Source organism: Topomyia yanbarensis, chromosome 3 (assembly GCF_030247195.1).
Source record: "Topomyia yanbarensis strain Yona2022 chromosome 3, ASM3024719v1, whole genome shotgun sequence".
NCBI classification, from domain to species: domain Eukaryota; kingdom Metazoa; phylum Arthropoda; class Insecta; order Diptera; family Culicidae; genus Topomyia; species Topomyia yanbarensis.
Window position 1 is genome coordinate 408,709,430 of NC_080672.1, and position 17,264 is coordinate 408,726,693.

The following is a 17,264-nucleotide window of genomic DNA, read 5'->3' on the forward strand; positions in this document are numbered from 1 at the left end:
AAATAAATCTGAGGATTATGATTGATTACAGAACTCTGGAATTTTCTATTGGAATGTTTTCAGGCAGGAATTCGATATTGATGTTATCAGACAACTGTGAAATCAAGACCAATAGATCAGTTACATATCAGGACCCCATTCCAACAATTTATCAAAAGTCCTCATGATGTTTACAACAACAGGTAATCAATCTACGGATCAGATAATTGTTATTGTAATATTGAATTAAATCAGTCTGCATCAATAAATTTTCAACTTCAATCCAATTCTTTTTTGTGTGGTGGCGGGGGGGAGTTGTATGGTGTTAAACCCCAAAACCTTCTCTTGGCTACGCCGTTGCTTGAAGTTATTTACTTCGCTTTTCATTTTCCGATATGTTTCAGATCGATCCGATGGTCATAAGTTAGAAAAATTGCAGTCAGAAGGTTCGCACAAATGAACATTTTTGTACTGATAAGTTATCAAGTTCCTTCCAGACAACTTGGAAGTGTTCGGTGATTATTTCTAGCGGTTGTAGATAGTAAAATGAAATACAAAATTCGTTTTATCGAAATAATGTTTGGCTTATTTCAATGGATTATTACTATATTGAACAATAAATAGGCGACAAAGAGTAATCAACAAACAACAAGCCATAACTTTTAAAGTATTCAAAATAGATATTTAAAGTCTTTAGCAAAGTTATTCGCAAAAGTAAGAGCTACAAATTTGCTGAAGGCATCATTTCGATATAATCACTTCCAAGAAAATTTGTGAAAATATCTCACTCATAGGGGGATTAATCAGCAAAAGCACAATACCAAAAGAAAGGGCATATTGCCTCCATTATATTCTCCGAAGATACTATTGACCTAAAATAAGCCGTTTTGGCGTTAATAATAGATTACATGTTTTTGGTCATATTTCTGGCAAAGGGAAATGATAAAAATCTTTCGTCCGCATTTAATGTTAAATATCTCTTTTGATAATAGTCCGATTTTAACAATCTATAGCTTGTTCGAAAGGTATTCGTTGAAGCTGTCGAAAAACATATAAATTGTTAATCTATATTGTCAATTTCGACAGATAATTAAAAAAAACTGCAAAAAATGCCATTTTTACGCATTCAAACATTCATATCTTGGAAACTAAACATCAGAATCAAAAACAAATTAATAGCGTTCATACTGTTTTTTAGTTCTTTCATTTAAAATTGGTTTGGATAAGATCGGTTCAGCCATTGCTGAGAAACACGAATGAGAATTTGTCCGTTACATACACACACACACAGACACACACACACACACACACACACACACACACACACACACAGACATTGTCCCAAATCGTCGAGCTGAGTCGATTGGTATATAAGACTCGGCCCTCCGGGCCTCGGAAAAAATCTTGAAAGTTTGAGCGAATTCTATACATTTCTTTTATAAGAAATGTAAAAATCGTCTCTAACGTTGGTCTAAATTTTACAACATAATAAACATACTAGTAAGACTAACGCATCATCTAATGCGCAGTTCTTTAGTCAATCCTGAAAAGATAAAATTCGCTAACTGGGACGCCAACCCAATCCTAAGTTCCAGATTCGAAAGATTCGATAAAAACGACTAACGTCCCAATTTGTTTGAATAACAATTTTCAACCGAACTTGTGACAAAAACCTGTTCCGACAGCTTACATTCTTCAACGTATTTCATTAGAATGCAAACATCATAGCAGTGAGAAAAAAGGAAAAAGTCCGCTATGATGTGAGGTTAGGCACAGTCTAAAAACGGGAACACGACATATATTGAAAGTTTCCAACCAGATATTAAACTAGGGGAGTACATTTTTTATGACGCTTAGATGTTATCTATTCGCGAGACCAAACGGACGATAAGCGTGCCCCGCAAGACAAAACAATTTTTTTCCTGCTGGTTCATTGTTTTGGTTACACTTCAATCGTCGGTAGTTTTTTAAACGGTTTTTTTATCGATAGAAGCAAGTCCTCCGATGCTACGTGCTACTTTGTTAGATTGTAGCTCTGCTGAACCTTGAACCGTTGAGTGCAGCTACTTAATCGAAGACTGCCAAAGTGCTGTCTTTGTTGGTGCATGAAATCATCACTTTCAGCCAATTATCCACCGGTAATTTAAATTTTGTAGTCTCTTTGAACCGCAATTTATAGCCCGCAAGAGTTGGCTGATGGGTGAATGTGAAGGAGTTTCGTGTGCCAGAAACTGTCAAAAGTTGCAAAACCACATATCATCCGTCGCTCATTCGTGCGCGAATAATAATTGTTGGTCGGGAACAAATTTTTGTTTTATGTCAAGTTGTTCCGTGCTACTGTACATACCAGTAGGGGCGAAACGGTGTGTTTTAAATTTAATTGTCAGCGAATGCTTTTCGCCATCATGCGAGCATATCTCGCTTGCAAATGATATCCACTCGAAAAGCAGCTACCATACCAGTCGCAGGCGGTATGTAATTGGACGATTAATCACTCAGGTACACGCCGTCAGATCGGCCTACACACCGACGAGAAGTGGGTCGATCCCTGTAAATATCATACATATGTGCATTTAACAGCCCGGCAGATTGTGCCGACATTTGTTTATCCACCGAAAGGGTTTGATGTTTGACTTTTTGCTGGTCATCAGTTGGGCTCAAAGAACCGGTTCCTTGTTGTATTCGTCGCGATGGGATTTACGGATAACACTAATCGAACAATTGAATGACCTTGGCCAGTTAGCTTGAACCTGTACGTAGGTGCTGATGTCAGCTTTCAGTTGCCTGCAGATTGCCAGTTGATTTCATCCGCCCGTGTGTACCCAGTCAGTAAGTTTTTCAGTTGGTTTGAAACATGTAGCAATGTTTGTCGACCGTTTAGTCAACGCCTCTGCAAAGCCCTCGATAATTAAGGCTGTACTTGAGGAATGATTTCCATATTGGTCCAATCTTACATTCGTCGCGTCCATAGTTTGTAATTTGTGATTTTCAGAGTGATGGCGATTGACAAAGTCATTGACACAAAATTAACATATCGTTTATAATGTGACAATCTGATACTCAAGATAATGTGACGAAGATACATTTCAATTTTAAGATATTAGATAGGCTTAACATCATTATAAGATGAACCGATATGACAAGCAAACGATTATAGCTAAAGAGTAAATCATATGCCACGGTAACCGATAACAGTATTTTCTGTTTCGTGCACGCACAACCACTGACCCTATAATGAAAGCGTGTTGACTATATTTATATATTCGAGTTATTTTGAATATTTCACTTTTAACTCAATTGTTGACCAATTTGAAAACATATAGCATATAAGATATTATTAAATCATTCCCACCTTTTCATCAGAAGTCAAAAACACGCTCTGCTTGATAACAGCAAAGCAAGCGAAGAAATTGTACACAATCAGTAAAAATCCGGACCGAACATTGAAACAAGAAGAATATTTGAAAATACTGGATCATTCCCACAACTGCCCGATTTGAGCCCGATTGAACTTCTTTGGGAAAGCTCGATAGAGAAGTCGGCCAACTAAGCTTAGCTTAGATAGATTGCCCGCAGTTGCACTTTATGATTGACCGAATGAATGAAAATGCACAATGAACCACAAAATGATGCTTGGGAGGAGCAAATCCACTGTGCATATTTCACTGACTCAAAACTTTCATCAAAATGGTCAATAACGAGATCGTATAACAAAATAGAGAAAGACTCGTAAAGATGACTACAAAGAGTCAAAATTGTTATAACTGTCGATTTTAGTCTGCAGAATTTTGTTTGTAGTCGCATATTACTAAAACATGATTTGAATACGACCTTTCATTCAAAATCGCATTGATGTTCTAGTTAAATCGTGTTCGATCGCATTTGGTCGTAGAGCACTGACAACTTATATTCATGTAGCTACAAATACTTAAATCATTGAAAATCAAATTTTTGCTCACATTTGATCGCATTTAACTTCGATCAATGTCGGACAACTTAATAAAGTCATTGTAGTCGTTCCTATGTTTGCGAATAGTCAGTAAGCAACATAAACATATCTACGACTTCGGTATACATCACAATGACTTCAAAAAGTTAGACACGACTGAATATATCACAACATATAAGAAAAACGATTTCGCGAAATTATTTACGACTTATCCCACATCTTTCAAATGAGATGCTGCATATATGGCGAATGTTTATCGGAATAGTGTTTTTCTACTTGAAGACAATATATGATTATGAAATATTGCCACATTTGTAATAATTAAAATAGTTCCTAGTTGTCAGTCCTGCTCTACAATCCAAACGTCGCCAGTTCGAGTCCCATTTTAATATCAAGGTGTGTATCTACAGTTGGTTTGGCATCGGGTTCGTTCTTTCTTCCCAGAGCCCGCTCGCTTTTTTTAAGTATTTTTGTTATGCTGGAAATGATTGATATGCCTAATTACTGTTTTTAACATTTGATCTTCTTTACCGACGTATCAGAGTTAATCGTATATAGTGTTCCGGAATAGTGTACTAGTTATGGATATCGTATTTAATCTTAGATTGTTTTGCATATCCAATCGTAAATACATCCTCTAAAATCACTTTCGTACTAGAAATTTTCGCACTTAACGTGTATATTGTTGTCAGAAATCGTCAATTCCAATTGCTGTGTACGTATAGGTATCGCCTCCAGTTTGGTACGCATATGCCGATTTCGTGCTTTAGTGCGATTTTTCTGGTGGTATATAAACACGTATTATTCAGTTGCAACTTGGATACACCGACAAAAATGCTGGCTGGGGTTCTACCGATGAAGGGAAGGAATGTTAGTTCTACACTTGCTGTTGATAGAGACCGACACTACCTCTAAATCTCCACGAGCATCGCGGGATAGGAATTAGTGTTGGTAGAAAAGGGAAAAGATCAGGAGGTATGTAGACAATATGCCCGACTATATGCACAAAAGTCGTTCGCGATCGATTTCCAAAAATTGTAATCTTGCAACTTGAACTCCGGACAGTCAGCCATCGGGAGTGTTGCTACTTATTTATACTTCAATGATAATTTTCAGTTTTTTTTTGCTTGCGTTAAATATTTTTCAAGCTAAATCCAATAAGGCGAAGGTAGTTTTTTCGATGCTTTTAAAATCTGAAGGCACGGTAGGTCACATTAAACAAGGTTAAATAAAACAATGTACACACCTAGAAAATCAGCGGTTCAGCATTTATTTGTAGAGTATGAATACTGCAGATTATTTAAAAATTAATAACACCAATAATAAATACAATACTTTGAAGTCATTCAGGTAGTGACAAATGATGTGAAAAATCATGAAACCGCTAAAGGAAATGTTGGAAAAACATTCTTTCAGCAGCTGCTTCTAGTTTTGTATTTGCAAATGAGTTCTTCGATGTCCTCGTCGTCGCCAGAGTGTGGAATTGAAGTTGTGTATTCCGGCTAACATGGTTGCTTAGCTGTGCGACCATCACGTTTGCGCTTCGTAGCATTTTTTTGATTCCAATTCTTTCTCTTTTCCACCAAATTTGTTTCAGATTATCTACTTCAACAACCCCTTGAATTATTACATTGTTAACTCAAGCGAAATATCTGACGGGCTTTCATTGATGACGAGCACTTTCCTTTCACATGAGCACGTAATGTTTCGAACGGAACCTTGAATTGTTGGAGGTTGATCGAATACAATTGCAATTGCGTTCTTTATGTCCTCTTCAATTCGTTTCGGCGTTTTCTGCATGAAATTACGCACATGTTCCCTGTCAAAATAATTCTAATTTACGTTAAAGTAGTCACCTATAGTGCACCCAAACTTGTACGTCTTGGTTTACCCATCCTATTTCTTCTTTCTTGACTTTCGAATGAAAACTATCCTGTCTATGCGTTGACTGTAATCAAATGATGCTGTTCAAATATCCCGCACCGATAAATTAGTACCAGTTTTGTAACCGGATGGTAAAGTACGGGAAATTATACGCCATACTGCTAAGGAAAACTTATCTTCTACAATGATTACCAAAAGCAGTCTTAAACAGCTACTGTTAAACCACAGACAGTCGCCCAGCGAATAGTTGCTGCGTACAGTATCTCCAAATCAGGAGCCAGCACATCTAGCGAAGACGCTAGATTTTCGAATGCAGTGGCAAAATGTGAACCGCGGGTTACATCGGAACATTAATTTTTCATTCTATTTTCACAGAGAACAGCTTACGCAATCATCTTAAATGTTTTCTCTGGATTGTTGAGAGTTTACCGAATGAACAACGGCAACTACTCAACGGAGTTTCTGGCTTTGTAGAGTGGGGTAAGAGTATTGAACTTACCGTTGCGTTTTTTTGCAAATGTTTTCAATGCTGTAGAAAATCTGGCTGTTCGATCCTGGAAAATTCTGATGTCTGTGGTTTTACTCCATTTCGGGTGTCGGTGGAAGATAATGCGAGTAGTTGTCTATTTTTGTTCCTCTTGACCAGTTAGAAGTGAGGGAGAAAGGTCATTGTGCGGTCAATCATAATTCCAAGGATCTTGTGCTCTCTGTGCAAAGACTGTGGAACCTATGGGCTAAACCGAGAAGCCAATGATGAAATGGTTTGTGGAGTGAGCCTATCACTTTCCTATGGGTTTGATCGCTGACTGTGTATTCGTGAGAGATACCACAAATTATCTACCACTGCACTACACAATTTCCTCTTGAAACTTTCAAAAAGTAAAGAACGATTAGTTACACTCACAAAAACGCGACGCGAGACAGGACACAACACTTATTGTCCTTACTAACTTGTTAGTTAGTAGGGACAATAAGTGTTGTGTCCTGTCTCGCGTCGCGTTTTTGTGAGTGTGAATCGAGTCCTTACGTTGGCACAGCCCCAAAAATAAACGATTAGTTATTTTCCGCCTATTAAAATTGGAACATACTTTTTATCAGGTTCATTAAAATTATCTTCAACTCCAGCTCACTTTGGGTAATTGTAGAAGCTCTCAAAATGTTATCTTCAAAATTTCTCAAAATGTAGCAAGTTAGTTTGTCTCAAAAGTAAACCGCCGAGCGCCAATTTCACCACATTCTCAAATCGCTGGCCTTATCAGAAATTTATTGGCAAATTTCGTCTTTTCCCTCTAACAGACATGCTTTGAAGTCGACACGTTTTGATCCAGGGAATTGTAGCAATTGGTGCCATCCACATTCTGGATTAATTAGACTGACATTTCGAATGTTCCAGCGAAATCTTGAATTGACAAGTTCGGTTGGCGCTTTAGTTCTTGATTATCGATTGCTGTAACACTGATTGGAAATAAATAACAAAAATCGCATAAAACCGATTGTTTCAACTGTACATAATTGTTTTACTTTGTAGTACTACGATATTAATGTAAATAATATCGACCGGTCTGAGCCCTTCTTTGTATACTGTTTTTGATTTCTAGCGAATATTTTCAGACTGGTAATCAAGGTACCTGAGTCCAGTTCGACCATTCTGAAGCCAGAACTCAGAAACAAATAGTACCCGCCCGTAGGAGGAATCTCAATAGCTGCGCAAAACCAAATGGTCTCGTTCGGGAGTGGCGCTGAAGCCATCCGCTAAATATTGATTAAGGCTCCGGTTCTAACTGTCTCGGGTTACAACTTATATCTGAGAACACATTTTCCGGATTTTTAACTTACATTGTCTTTGAACTCACTAAAAACTCACTCTTTCAAAATTTCACCTTTATTTTTTATTGATTATTTGGTAAGTCAACTAAAGTCATAGTAACTAATTATATTTTGTAGTAAATTATTTCAACCCCCTCCAAAATGCAATTCTGACTTTGAGTCTGGCTTCGTGTCAGTTCTGTGAACCATCGTCACCTTGTGTGCACCCGCTAGAAAACAACGTCAATTTCAAACAAAGTTTAACGCCCAAAGTCAAATTACAGACAATAAATTATCCAAACAGCATCGACGTGTAAACAATCTACAAATATTAAATCATGAACGACTAAACCCAATGTAGACATCAAGAGGGAAGTCTTCACGCCAATTGTGTCAGTGGAATGTTATGCAACTTCTGTTGTATTTTTGTATTAGACAAGGTAAGTGTACCATCTCCAGATACATTCAAAAATTTGTAAAAAGTCGAGTTGAAGAGAAATGCAAAGTGAACACCAATGGGGGTGCAAAACTGAGATCCCCCAAGGACTCCAAAAGACCACGCTACGGCCCTGTTTGTAGTTCAAAGTTTTAAATTATATTAAATCTTAGTTTCAATTTAACTAGGAGAGATATACACCTAGAAATCGGAAAAGATCATTTTATAATTTTTTTTAAGGATAACTACGATCCCTCATCTGCGACATAACAACATGTTGGTAATTTCCGCGCTTTCCAACCTCTTGTTATCTTTGCTTAGCATTAATCGATTCTCTTAAATGGCGACACAATTCCACGAAGATAAAAGACGAATAAATTTGCTTTTGATAAGCAATCGCATAAAAACAATTGCCGTCGAGCAACAACAACAACACAACACTTCTATCCGTTCATTTCTTTTCAAGTGAAAGTCAGAACAGAATGCAAGGACATAAATATTCACCCACAGAGCACGGGGAAACCCAGAACGCCGAACATGACCAGTAAAAGCCAGCAACCGAAAATCACATTAAAAGCTCTGCTGGAAAAATAGACCTTGCCCCAAGCACTGCTGAGCGGATCGGACGGAACTCGGTTGGGGGTGGGGTGGGGCGTTGGATGCCGGGATGCTGTGTACCGTTGGCGCCAGCCAGACGGACGCCAGATAGTTGCTACGGCATCCTGGAACCCGTGGTGGGTTTTGCAGCTTTCGTTGCCTGCTGACGGTGGTGGGATGACGGTGCGACGGAAGGGAAACTCTGTTTTTCCATTCCATTCTCCACATGGGAGAAGTGAGCGTGATGATAGTGGTACATAGTCTGTTTTGGAAAAGTTGTGAGGATGTGTTCGCTGTGAAGCTATTTTGATAGGGCTAATCCAGCCGTCACCTAGATCCAAGAGCTTTTTACTGACAGATCCGGAATTAATCACCATAACAATAATTTGTTTTATTGCTTCATATACAACTGATATAACAATGTTATTTGTACGTTGCTGTTACTTTTTCCAATTTCAAAGAAAATATTCTTATTCATTTTCTGTGAAAAAACGATATCTAAATACACAAGTTTCCGCATATATTATCTCATCCATTTATTCGCATTACTCATGACGTTGACATTCTCATGCTAATAGTTGAACTTTTTTTCTTTCTTTCATTACAGAAATTCCTCGAGCGTAGGAAGCCACAACGACCAATAGCAACAAAAACAAACGAACACCAACAGTTGAAAGCACACACAAACTCTAGCGAAACAGCCAGAGCGAGAACATAGAACAATACACAAACGCACAAAATTCGAAACTTTTCCCAGGAAGTAAGGCAATAATTTGAACACAAGTCGCAGCTCTCGATCGCGGTAGATAAAGTTATTACATTTTCCGAAGGTAAGTGAAATTGCATTTTCCATACCTTGCAGTACATCTCGAGGAGTTCTTCAGTCGTACCCTATGCTTTTCCGCCAACCGATAGACGAGATCCGAAAATCTTTCGTATGCCTTTCTGTCTCCTTCGTAACGCATTGGGCCGTATAAAATTGTCAGCGTAGCAACTGAAGCAGCGCTTACCACCACCCATCCGCTGGCTGATAGTTTGATTTTCCTTCAACTTTTCCACCTATCTATCTACACGCTTCATTCGCTAGCGCGAGAATGTGCTGTGCCCGTGTTTCCTGAGGTTCGTCCTTGTGGTGTGTGCATGACGTCGTCCTATCTCCACACTGTATAGCTACCGGGGAGCATGAATTCCATCCAGGGCTCGGATACCGCCAGGGCCTTCTGTAGCTGGTGGTCGATCGGTGCTGCCAGGCGCCAGGCGGTCGCGACACACAGCTTCCGAGCGGTTTTACAGTGGCGCAATCGGCGCTGATGCGCTGTGTTGGCTGCTGAGTGATGCTACTACATGGTGGCATAGTAGCTATACCATACCAGCGTCGTACAGTGTCTCGGGTAACGGGCACAATCGATGGGGGCTACTAAAGATGCTGCTTCTTGGAAGGTGCTGTTTCGAAATGGTTGTTTGCGCGCGGGAGAGCCGCAGTGTATTCAGACGTGGGATGGTGCTCTAGCGGGGTACTATCATATTAACGAAAATAATACCGTAGAATTAGTAGAATCGATTTTTTAAACGTGTTATAAAAATTCTCCAACATTTTTGTACTTAGAAGAGAATTCGGAGAATGAAATCACACAGACCAGGCGTTCATCACGAGCGTTCAAGTTATGCAAAAATTGACGGTCTATTCAAAGGTAATTAGGATATCGCCACAAGATGCGCTATCGAGTTTGACTCAATTAAGAACTGATCAAACCAACAATTAAAAATGGCCGACATAGTAATACTTCTAGTTGGGATATACTGGGATAATAGTGCTAGTGTTTTAATGGATATTTGTTCAATTTTTGTTTCAAAACAACACCTTTTAAACTAAATGTTGACAAATGAATTTGTTTCTTTGATACGAAATGTCCTTGAAATGTAGAGATTTTGTAAAACCTCGTAAAAAATTGCAAAAATTTAAATGCTGCAATTAATCAATTCGATATCAATCTTCAGCACGTCTTTACACATGAGCACAGTGGACTAGAGCCCCGGGATATTGTGAGCAGGCCCGCAGCGTACGCTTGGCTGGGTTGGCCCCAGTCAAAGACGCCAGTCTTAGGAGGGCAAATAAATCTTGATCTGTTCAATAAAATTAATGAGAATAAGGTAGAAAAGTTGGATTTGAATGTTTGGTGTTCCACTCGTCAGTAACTGACACTAATTTGCTGTCAGTTAGACGATATATCCAAACTAACATCAAATTGGCGCTGGTTAGACACTATACTATCCCTATACCCGTCAGCGACCCAGAATTTCTGCGCTTGGATAACCGAGATATCACTAGATACCCGCCAGTTGCTTTTAGGTTTTCACATGCGTTGTGTGACCTGTTTGGATTAAGTGCCTAACTGACGCCAATTTGGTGTTAGTTAGGATATATATCGTCTAAATGACAGCAAGTTGGTGTCAGTTACTGACTTTTCTAAGTAGGTGTTGTGCCCTCATGCGCAAATTGCCTCATTCCTATTTTTTCCTTTAGAAAAAGAGGTTGTTAGAGAATAAGAGACCAGGGCTATTAAGACCGTTGGAGTGACTCGGACCCCTCGTTTTCTTAGAAAATCGTAAAACTTTCAGACTGTCGTGCATATTCGTGGAAACACCATTCTGAAACATTGATTTTGGCAGATGATTCTCATTCTGCAATTCTTTAGAATGGAGACACAGTGCGTTTAATTTTTAGCCATCCTCAAAACCAGAATCACTATTATGGTAAAACCGTGATTGAAGTAACAAATAAAAGTGGAAAAAATACTAGGTAACTGTTTTGGAAAGCTTGAGGTTCCTATGTTTTTTGTTTGGGTGGAAACATAGATATTTTCAAAACACTCACTACTTTTGTGCGAAATGAGCGTAAGGGACTATTCGGACCCCCTATTCCATCAACCACCGATCAGCGGCTTGCAGTTGCGCACACGATTGCATACACTAAAGCAAAGAAAATACATGATGCGCCAATCAACAGTTGTGACTACTCAGATTAATTTTTTGGAACGATCTCTTAGGGTGGTCCGAATTACCACTACATTGTAAAGGAAGAAAAAACGTAGCGTTTTGCTAATCGTCGCCTAATGCTGTCATGAAGCGCTGCAAATAAATTTTTAGGACTCCGAAATGTAGCTGAGGTTTTAGACTAACAATTAGGACCTTTGACCGATAATTTCTTTCACATATATTCACGTAAAAGTGCGATTTACTTAAGGGGTTATATACAAAGTTGGAACTAAAAAACTCCAAAAATTTTTTTACTGAATAATCTAAAGGTATATACTTTGGAAAATATATGTGCGAAATTTCATCCAGATCGGAGCACTAGATTTTAAATTACAGCCGTTTGCAGCGCGCCGGTTCTTACACGAGTGAAGTTAACACAAAACTTTAAACGTAATTATCTCGGGATGGAGTTTTTTGAAAAGCACCGTTGCGGTGAACGTGATATCTCAAAAACTAGTCATCCGATTTGCCTATACTTTGTTTTAAATTGTTTGGATTTACATTCATGTGTACTTGAGCGGTTTATTTTTTTATCAAAAAATTTCGATTCTTTGCAATGAATTTTTGTGTAAAATTTTGAACACCACAAAACTCAATTTTTTGGTCAACATGTTTTATTTCCAACAAAAAAAAAATTATTGGAAAATTGATCCGTTCAAGTACACCACAGTACATTTTCCATCAATAATCTTTTTAGTTTTTGGATTTCAGTTGAGGCTTGGAGCGCGTTTACCGCAACCCTCTGCCAAAAAACACGCTTCGGGAGATCGGCCATAACGTCAACCTTGAATATTTTTTTTAAATTCAACTTATTTTTTCTATCTTTGATTGTGCTACCAACGATTTGTCTTTCGCTTTTTCAAATAAAATTTGCACAAAATGCTTTAAAAAATGACGAACTTATTTCAATTCTTCGCCACAACTTTGTATATAACCCCTTAGGTAGACCCGAGTAGCCTCGGGTTCCAATAAGTCAGGATAAGTGTGACATTTCACGGAATGCACTAAAGACTGTATCGCGTAGATTCCGGATACTTTATTTATTCCATAGCATTATGGTAGTGGTAGGATTGGTATTTTTTGATAGAGAACTTTTTACGAAAAGTAGATGGAAGACGAGAAATGAAAACTAATCCTGCACACCCACATAGAAAACCCGATACTAGACTGGTCAGCAAACCTTTTTTACAACATCGAGCCGTTTCCGCAGTGTGGTTCAATGGTTTTCTTTAACTTCCGTTGAATAAGTACCTAATATTTTTCGAGACCCCGCCAAGTGCACGAGGATCCCACGCTACAGCTCTGGTTGTGAGTTCCTTGTGGAGAATAGAAATAAATTTACATTAAAGCCTGCATTCAAAAAATAAACACTCTAAATTTGTTGTAACTTATAGTGCGTGGGTAAAAAATTACAGAGAAATTAATTAAAAATAGTTTATATTGGCAGAGTTTCATCAATATTAAAACGCCTCTTATTGATGGATCAGTAGTAGAGTAGCTCGGAATCGCACAATGATCCGTGTTCCACGTCAACAGAACGTTCCAAGAGCGTCAGACAACCAAGCGGATCGCTGGTAGTGTTAGCTAACACTGCATAGTAAGGCCAGGAAGATATTACATCAATTTCGGTACAAGTTTCATTTTATTTTGAACAATGAATAGATTTGGACTATACATGTACAGTGCTAGAAGGGCCGCGAACGGCTGCGACAACCAGAGCCTGGTGATCAAAACGCAAGGGACATACAGGAAGTAGAAGAAGAAGTAGCTGCCAAAATTACCCATAAAATCTCTGTTTGGCAAGCGATCTGCGCATGTCACAAAATGATTCTGTTCTTCACCACATCTTAAACCATCAGTTGAAGAATTTACAAGCACAAATTCCTCCACAGCCATTTAGGTTATTTTTTAAAATCTCTTGAAGGTCTGATAATGTTATGAGTGGATTTAACATCTCCCACTCAGCTCGGACCGTCTTAGACTGCTACAGAACCAATAAAATTGTTTTTCATTGAAGAAAATATCGCCCGATCAAGACATTTTTAACCGCCTTAAAGCAAAACTTAGTAAATTCAGAAAAATATTTAAAAACGAACTTGAATTACGGATAGTGGTAGAAAGTGTTCAAACGACTTTGCTCTACCATAACCCTAAGTCCGATAAAAGGAAAAATTGCGGGAGTTTTGATTGGCAGCTGAGATTCAAATTTAGCAATGATATCGATATATAATCATATTGTAATGCTGCATTTCCAGAAAATTTGAAGAGAATCTTACTGACGCAAAATGGCTGGTAGGTCACCATTTGTTTTCGAATACGGTTGTTTGCACTAGTGATGCCTTACATAGTGCAAAAAAACGAACTCATTCCTTTTGCCTTTAACAATATTTTTGTGAACATTTAAATTTTAGAATTATGTTGACCTATGTTAAATTCCAAACCTCTAACAAACGAAGAACGCAAAGGCACATTACAAACCACTGCTACGTACGCTTCGTTTGTCTTACATGACTGGCGTTGACTGCTCATATTAATAGGTTCGAGTAATTTTGGTATTTCGCACCGAATTTAATAAGCAACCAGTTTTACGTGAACAATTCTCCTAAGACTCCTCCAAAAATCTTTAAAATTGTTACCGACTATCTTCGATTCAGATGCAACTTTGCACGTTTCACCGGCATGGAAGACTAAACATTTTTTTAAATCAAGGGCAATTTTTCAAAGAGATTGCGTACAAGATTTTGCATGCAATATTTCCAAAAAAATATCATTCGATTACAATATTTTGTATCTCAAAATTGTCCTGGAAAGAGTTACAGTGAACGAATATTTCAGCCCGAAAAAAATACACTGAAAAAAAAGTTGAAACATTTTTCACGAAACCAAATATTTTTGTTAAAAAGTCATGTTACAAAAACGCACATTTTTTGCTTTTTGTCAACAAATGCTTAAAAAGCAGGGAAACATTTTTAATGTAATGGCATCAAGGAGAAACTATCAGTAAAACCGATTATATAATCATTACTTTAAACGTGTTTTTAGTCATACTAAATTGAACAATTTAAATTTATTCCAGTTTTTTTAATTCAATTTCCTAGCCATATCCAAATGGATATCAATTATCCTCATTTTCACTTCAGATTTCACTTCTTTGGGATGCTTCCGAAGTGCCTGCTTCATGATGGCCCAGTATTTCTCAATTGGCTGCAATTCCGGTGCGTTCGGGACACTAAGATCCTTTGGCACAAAATTGACCTTATACTAACCAAGAACTCGAGGCTCAGAAAAGCGTAGGGCCGTTGTGAGACGTCAAAAGTGCAAGTAGACGCTTTTGGGAAGGCATTATTTTAAGTACAGCTGTAAATTGACTGTTCCGGATGTTTTTTTTTAATGATCATCTTTAAAAATTAACAAACTCACATCTGTTCTTTGTGCAAATTTTCACAAAATTAGTCTCAAATGGAAGGTATATTATTTCCACAGACCATTATAAAATTTCGTACGGATCGGTTATTTAGTTCCGGAAATAAAGACTGAATCGTACGGTCTCATACAAATTACTCATATAAGCCGGCACCTACGTTTTTTTTTCAAGGAGGAGGGAGAGGTGCACTGCTCATGAAATTTCAGAAATCGTATTCGTATTTTGGATACCAAATGTCTTGCTATTATTGCAAAAAAAAATCATTTTTGACTAGAATCCATTTTTTGGGACTTTGCACTTTTTGTCTCTCTCATAGAAAGAAATCGATTTACGAGCCGAGGTCTGGAGGGCCGAGTGTCATACACTATTCGATTCAGTTCATCGAGTTTGCAAAATGTCTGTACCTGTCTGAATGTGTTTTTCAAATAATGTAACTCCATTTCCTCAGAGATGGCTGAACCGAATCGCCCAAACCTCATATGAGCGGTATGGCGCTCCTATAAGTTGCGATTTAATTTTTAGTTGATTGAACTTTCGGTTCCGGAGTTACGGGTTGAAGTGTGCGGTCGCACAGCAAACTCCTATATAAACTGAGGCCACAATGATGCTCAAATGATGTAATGCATATTAAAATGGGTGCAACATTACTTGGAATTGCGGGTCTAGATCACTAATGACCAACCAAAGTAGCTTTGACCATTTGGGACACCTATGATGGTTCTCGATGCCCCACGGTAAACTTGCCAAGTTTCAAGTACACACTTATTTCTCAGCGAATTCTTGCCCAATTTTTACAATCTTGATTTCAAATGAAAGATACAATACTTCCATTGACTGCCATTGAATTTCATTCAGATAATTCATAATGGAAATTCCTATGTGCGGTTACATATAAACTGGTACAATCGTATTACATAAGACGTTTGCTAGATATGTGACTTTTTAATCCGCTTAGAAAAATTTAAAAATCTCATTTGGTGTAAACTACGTAAAATGTCAATTTCAAACGAAAATATACGTTGAAATTGAAACTGCTAGTCAGCATACCGCCTGTATATCAGTTGACTTCTACTGCCGTCTTCATTTGAGCCATTCGGAGTTCACTGTCAATTGAATAACAGATTCTGGTCATTTGACTTTTTTACCTGAAACCAATCTCGCATCAGCACTGTCTCAGCTTAAGAAAGTGAACCACATTCGAATTAAATCAACTCCGGCCAAGATAATAATTACCTACCGGGTAGAGGTAATAGTAATTGCAGTCTATCATGTGATTTAATTTTTTTTGAATGTGTTGACGATTGACGCCATTTTGAAAACCAGGATAGCAGCTTCCGGTTACTCCAAAACAGTACAAACAATCATCAATGCGGGTGTCATATGAAAGGTGGTAGTCAGTAAGTGACAGAAATTAATTACTAACGCTTTTTTGAAATCCAAGGTTATCACAGAACAATGAAAACCATTATCAATTTCGGTGTCATTCGAAAGGTGGTGGTCAGTAGGTAATGGAAATTGAAATTAATGATTGTCGATATTTTGAAAACTAAATGGCGTCTTCAGATTACCACAAAACAGTAAAACCAACCAGTAATATGGGTGTCATATTAATGGTGGTAGTCTGTAGATGATAGAAATTGATTATTAACGCTATTTTGAAAACCAAATAGGGCCTCGATCATTATGACCACGCTCATACAAATGACACCCAAATTGATGCTGGTTTTCACCCATTTCCAAGGGGTACGTTGACGGTGGTTTTCACTGTTTCCTGGTACCCGAAAACTGCTATCTTGGATTTCAAAATGATCTCAATCAGCAATCTCCGTCGTCTACTGACCAGGCCGTTTCAAATGACATCCATATTAATGATGGTTTTACTGTTATGTAGTTACCGGAAGCTGCCATCTTGGATTTCGAATGGATTCGATCCATCAATATCCGTCATCTTCTGACCACTCCCTGCAAGTGAGCTGTACTGATGATGGTTTTCACTGTTTTGTGGCGACCGGAAGCCGCCATCTTGAATTTGGTTATTTGTCTTTGCACAATGTACCGTAAACCGGGGTGACATTGATCACTTTTCGGAGTAATCATTACATATTTTTTGACGCAACGCATGTTTTCAAGTTTAATATTGTTAAACCATGTAC

At 38.1% G+C, this 17,264-nt stretch overlaps 1 protein-coding gene across 4 annotated transcripts in view; it reads left to right on the forward strand.

Annotated features, from left to right (window-relative positions):
- LOC131693853 (talin-2) overlaps positions 1-17,264 on the forward strand; it is a 202,212-nt gene that overhangs the window by 60,327 nt on the left and 124,621 nt on the right. For all 4 annotated transcript variants that reach the window (XM_058982063.1, XM_058982065.1, XM_058982064.1 and 1 more), the window contains one exon: positions 9,259-9,481. The gene's annotated coding sequence lies outside the window, so the exon portion shown is untranslated. The remainder of the gene's footprint in view (positions 1-9,258; positions 9,482-17,264) is intronic.